This window comes from Dreissena polymorpha, chromosome 5, assembly GCF_020536995.1.
Source record: "Dreissena polymorpha isolate Duluth1 chromosome 5, UMN_Dpol_1.0, whole genome shotgun sequence".
Lineage (NCBI taxonomy): Eukaryota > Metazoa > Mollusca > Bivalvia > Myida > Dreissenidae > Dreissena > Dreissena polymorpha.
Window position 1 is genome coordinate 44,369,799 of NC_068359.1, and position 5,807 is coordinate 44,375,605.

Sequence of the window (5,807 nt, forward strand, 5' to 3'; positions counted from 1 at the left end):
TTGTGTGTATGTTTTATGAAATGTGGTACATGTATGTATTAAATAAAAAATCGTGTTTCTACAACAATCTTATTTGTGTCGTCACTCGCCTATATGACAAATGCCACGTACATACATGTATAAAGCACCACGCTCACTTTGGGATTAATCAAAATAAGTCGGTATGGATTTTTTTTTGCTTTTAATCGATTAAAATCACATTTTTTTAAGAATGTGATTAACATCATCAGTACCTGCGTACAGTTATCACATGGTACATGTAAATATATACGTTTTTTTTTTTATGCGATTCTGTACACAATGAATACCATGTATATTTCGGCAGTATGAAAACTCTGAAAACCGGACGATCAGGCCGGTCCCGAGACCGTCCGGTTTACAGAGAGTCTACTGTACTTGTATTATAACGGAACCGTACATTCCCATGGTTAAAAGCTTGCAATTCAAGGCATTAAAAAAAATACCGACACACATAAAAAAAGCCCCATTCTTTGAACTGCAGATCAACAGTACATTCATTATTAATATGCATCAATAATGGAACAATACATTTGAAGTTTATTATGCCTCCTTTGAAGAAGCAGGGGTATATTGCTCAGTCAGTTGGCTATATTTAATTTGGGCAATCTTTAGACCATTTGCTTCAGCACGATATCTAGAGAACACTTTTACCTACAACCATATAAAGTGGTATATCATGGTTACTTAATTGACATGACGCCGCCTGTCAATCAAATCCTTATCTAAGAATTGATCTACCAATCAGTGATCGATTAATCGGGCGCGCGAGTTAGCAATGAACTATCCGCCATTTCCTAGACAAGCTATGTCTAGGTTCACTTTTATTTCAACATGTTTCTTTTGTTTTCCTCTTTAAAAAACGTAGAATCAAAATGGTAAAACGGTGTCAATGGGGATTATGTAACTCGGACAATCGATATCCTGACAGATTAGTTGGTGGCATTGAATTTATATCGTTTCCAAAGCTGAAAAGAGATCTTGAGAAGTGTAAGAGATGGATAAATGCAAGCGGTCGTCCCCACGAACAACTGAACGTCAACACTGTCAAAGACAATTACAATTTCTTATTATCGAATATACTAGCAGATTAAAATAGTTTATGTTATCGATCTGATCATCACATAATATTTAATGTTGTTAATAATTTTGTCAGTTACTAGGTGATTAATAGAAGCAAGGTTCATCTGCATTACTTTAAGAGAAGTAAAACCCAGCATGAAGCCTAATTCATGCTGTGTTTTATTACTCTGATAGTAATGCACTTTATTGTCATTATACATGTTATTAGAAGGTGACACGTGATATCTTATCTTAATAATGGTATCTACACATATGCAGACATGTGGTGTAACCAATGAACGCTTTTTATCCACACTTGGAGATCGAATGCCTAGTTCTCTTTTTTTTAACGAGTTTCGTTTATTTTGTTAAAAAAAAAAACCCGAAATGAAATATGGCAAAACGGTGTAAAAAGAGATTATGTAACTCTGACATTAGGTATCCAGAAAGATTTCCAGCACCGAGATCCCCCTTATAGAACATTAATTTATTTCAAAAACTGGAAATGTCATATAAGCAATAACTTAGCATTATTTAGTATGAATTATATCACGTGTGCATGTAAAATAATAGAGAATATTGGTACCCACTTTGCGTAACTTAACGAAATCACCGTTATAAATCAAGTTTTTGTGTGTGTAAGAAACATTTTAAAACCATTGTATGTTACTATTTTAATAAAAATGTATCGATAAATGCCATTGTATAAGAGTTATTATTGCTGATATAACCAATAAATGCAGTAACTTGGGGAAGTCGGTACCCGCGCGTGCGTCTGATACTGGTAGCTTTATTAAGTAGCCTGACTGAATTTTCCTTCATACAACGCTAATTTATATCAGACAATGACCAAACTGATTGTGTTATTTTGCACTTTCAATTATAGTGATTGATAAATGTCCAATAAGCAATGTTTAATTTTATTAATTTTTAATATCACTTATACGTAATAACATGTGGGATTAAGGTACCCACTCGGCGTCAGAAAGCGCGTGAAACTTCACCGAAATCCCAGTTATAAAGCGATATTTCGTGTCAAATACATGATGGAAAATGTTTCGTTAATATTTTTGTAAATTACATGGGTAAATACCGGTGTAGAAGTGTTAATTTATTGCTAATACCACCATTACACGCAGTAACAGGTTCGATTTCGGTAAGCGCGCAAGCGTTTGAGAGTGTGTTTAATGTACCGAAAAAAAAATGTTATAAATAGCTGATGTTCTCTATAAATGTATATTTTTGCATTTGCATAACACCTAAATGACACAAACCCCTTTTACAAGTGTTATATTGTGTGAAAAGGTCCATAAAAATCGTCCGGAATATCGCATCAATCTATATGCAATCTATAGGCAAAGAAGCCATTTTGGTGTTAGCTGTCAATTAGGAAGACGCCTCTCCATTTTGAGGTTGATTGGTCAACTTAAATTTTTATTTAATGATCTTAACCTGGGGTTTCAAGCAAGTAACACTTTACATACAAAACTTGATCATTGAAGTAACATTTATTGTAAATAAAAAATAACGATACAAAAGGACAAACTCCTTTGATTCTACCTCCAAGCTTTCAGTTGTACCAGGTTGCCAAGCATTTTTCAACCTATTTTATCATTTTTGTACCAAATAAACCTGAATGCCAGGACGTATTTGAAAAGCCTCACAAAAGCCGAAAAATGACCAAAATCAGTTTCTTACAATCAAACCATTTAATTATTGACATGGAATGTATTTTGCAAAGTATTATCCAAGTTTATTATATAGTACTTAATATTTGCAGCCAAACACTGTTTTTTTTCAAGTAAAACTGTTGACAATATTTAATTAGCATTATTTTGTCCAATTGTTGTGATTTTGCAGACTTAATCTAACTAAGTCATTAACATTAGGCAAGCTGCTGAATATAGAGAATTGACTATATAAACAAATATAGAGGACATAAAGGTCATCTAGCATACATGTCTTACAAAAATCCCTGAAACAAAAATTTATTTTGGTCCAATTTGGTTTGAACAACTTATTAGTTTACAGGCAAAAATGCAGTAAATTTTCATTATATTATTTACAAAATTTGCTTAATTCCATTGGAGCTCAATTCTCTCCATGCATACATTTTCATAAGAAATCTAGATAAAAATTGATCTTGGTCAACTATGCATAAAAGTGTATAATAACTGTACAAGTTTGTTTATACAATTGTCAAAACCCAAAGTCAGTTGTGAACAACAGGAGGGATATTTTTGGTTAAATAAAAGTAAAAGCAAGAATGAACAATCATTTTCAATTGTACACACGGGTGTTCCTCAACCATAGCAAATTACCTACAAAACTGTGAAATAATGAATCATAACTGCAAGTTTATGAGAAAGTTGGCAATAAATCTCTTTCCACAATAGACTCATGGCAAAAGCATCGCAACATATTGTTAAATATCTTATTAAGTGAAATCAATAAGTCATCAATGGTCAATGACACAAAGACGAAATAATTTTGTTATAACTGTTTTATGAATTTGACTGAGTTTTATGTAATAATTTCTGTGTTTGGTGACTGTGACATGAATTATTGAATAACAGGTTGTATTATGAAGTACAATTTTTATGTGTTTATTTCCTTTGATAGAAATACAAAGAACTAGAGCAATATACGGATAATTTGTATGTTATAAATCAATATTTCTTCAATTACAAACTATTTCCTCATAGTTGTTGCTGATATATTCTTAAGTGATTAGGAAACATCTGCTGGTGGGAAAGGAGTAATCAAGTAGCTATTTATTGTGATATGACATTTGTTTGCAATTTTCTTATGAGATGTATTATTCTCAAAGTAGGCGTACTTCATCAAAATGGTAAATTATATAAATATTAGTTTCTTATTTAAATCAATATTATCTCACATATATATGTAGGTGTCTTGATTAATGTTATGTGAATTAAGTATCAATAACATAATTAATAGGGGATTATTTTATTGAAATTACTTATCTAAACAATAATTCTTTTAAAGACAAATTTTAACACTGTTTCAAGTATAAGTAAATTCCTGTTTGTCATAAAATATTTCTAATAATGTAAGTACAAATATGTTTGTGAACACATTATTGAAGAAATCAGGCAAGGTCAAAACAAACATACATTTACAACATATTAACAATTATGTGTCTACCAATATACCGGTAATCCCAATATAATAACCATTTACAGAAAGTTGGGTATACTGCTGATTTATTGAAACCCACGGAAATAAAATTTTATTTGAAGAACTTATTAAGTTGGTTTTATGCTATTTGAAACATCAGTTCTATATGTTTAAAACTTCATTGTTTTCTTTATATTAAAAACAAAGTTTAATTTAATATTTTAAGTTACATTTACATTTAACAAGAAATATCTTTAAAAAAATATATTACCACCTGTAAAAAAATTATTGGTTGCAAAACAGGTTATTTAAGTTTGATTAAATATATCTTAAACAATAGATCTAAAAGACTTAAATAAAATAGCACGCAATACTCGAATCACTGAATATAAGTTGTAACTCCTGACATTTAATGACTTGTATATATTTGTGCATCATACATGTGCTTATATTTGCCTTCTGAGGGGATGGCACTTAAAATAACTGTAGTTAGAAAAAGCTTAAAAGCCCATTAACACTTAAAATCAACAAATATTTTGTAAAATATTTCGAAAAATAAAGTTAAAACTTAAAAACTCAGTGTTTCTTATGGCAAAAGTCAAAATTTCAACGCTAGATGCTGCCTGAAGCCCATCTTACGTTTGCTCGTAAATGTTCGGATATTATCGCGGGAAATTCACATGGAATATATTGTGATGCAAAAACGTAACTGAGAAAATTTGTATCTCGTTAAATCTATGTAACAATACCACATTAAGCGTTGAAATTTTTGCTATTGCTATAAGAAACACTGATTTTTTAAGGGTTGACTTTATTTTATGCAATATTTTACAAAATATTTGTTGATTTTTAAGTATTTATGTGTATAATAAAAACCCAACATGTGATAAAATAATTAATTGATCATTTCACATACATTATTGTATTGTCTATATAAAAACAACTTCAAATATGAATTACCGGTAGTGTTACTGAAACCAGTATGAAATAATGTAAACTCAGACTTTTTGGAACTGCACCTTACACATCAGTGTTTTGTTTTTCTTTCCATTGAATTAAAACAAGCTTTAGATTCAATTGCATGCTGGTATAAACGGATTTAAGGCTGATAATTCAATTAGAAATGTAACTGATAGTGTATCTAGATCCATCTGAAAGGCAATTAGTTCAATGGGTTATTGTTCCTAAAGTCTATTTAGTCTGAATGCAGATTGCAATTTAAATTCAGACTCATTTCACACTCGCATTATCTGTGATTATATATGTGCACTGATGTTAATTGGTTACATGTTTATAATGAAAGAGAATGTTAGTAATTAAAGAGGTCTAACTATAAATGGACATGAAACTGGGGAAATGCACTCTTGTTTAATTTTAAACTAACACAGCTGCCTTGATGGTAAGTTGCTTTACATTGAATCTTATTGGAAATGAAGTTTAGAGTACTCATAATTAATCCTTTATATCAGATTTTAACCCTTTGTGACATCTGGTTGATAGAAACTTTTCATTTGGTATGTTTTAGAACCGAAATGAAAAAGGAAACTGACGTAGTCCCGTGACCTGCTGCAGAATAAAAAATGGAC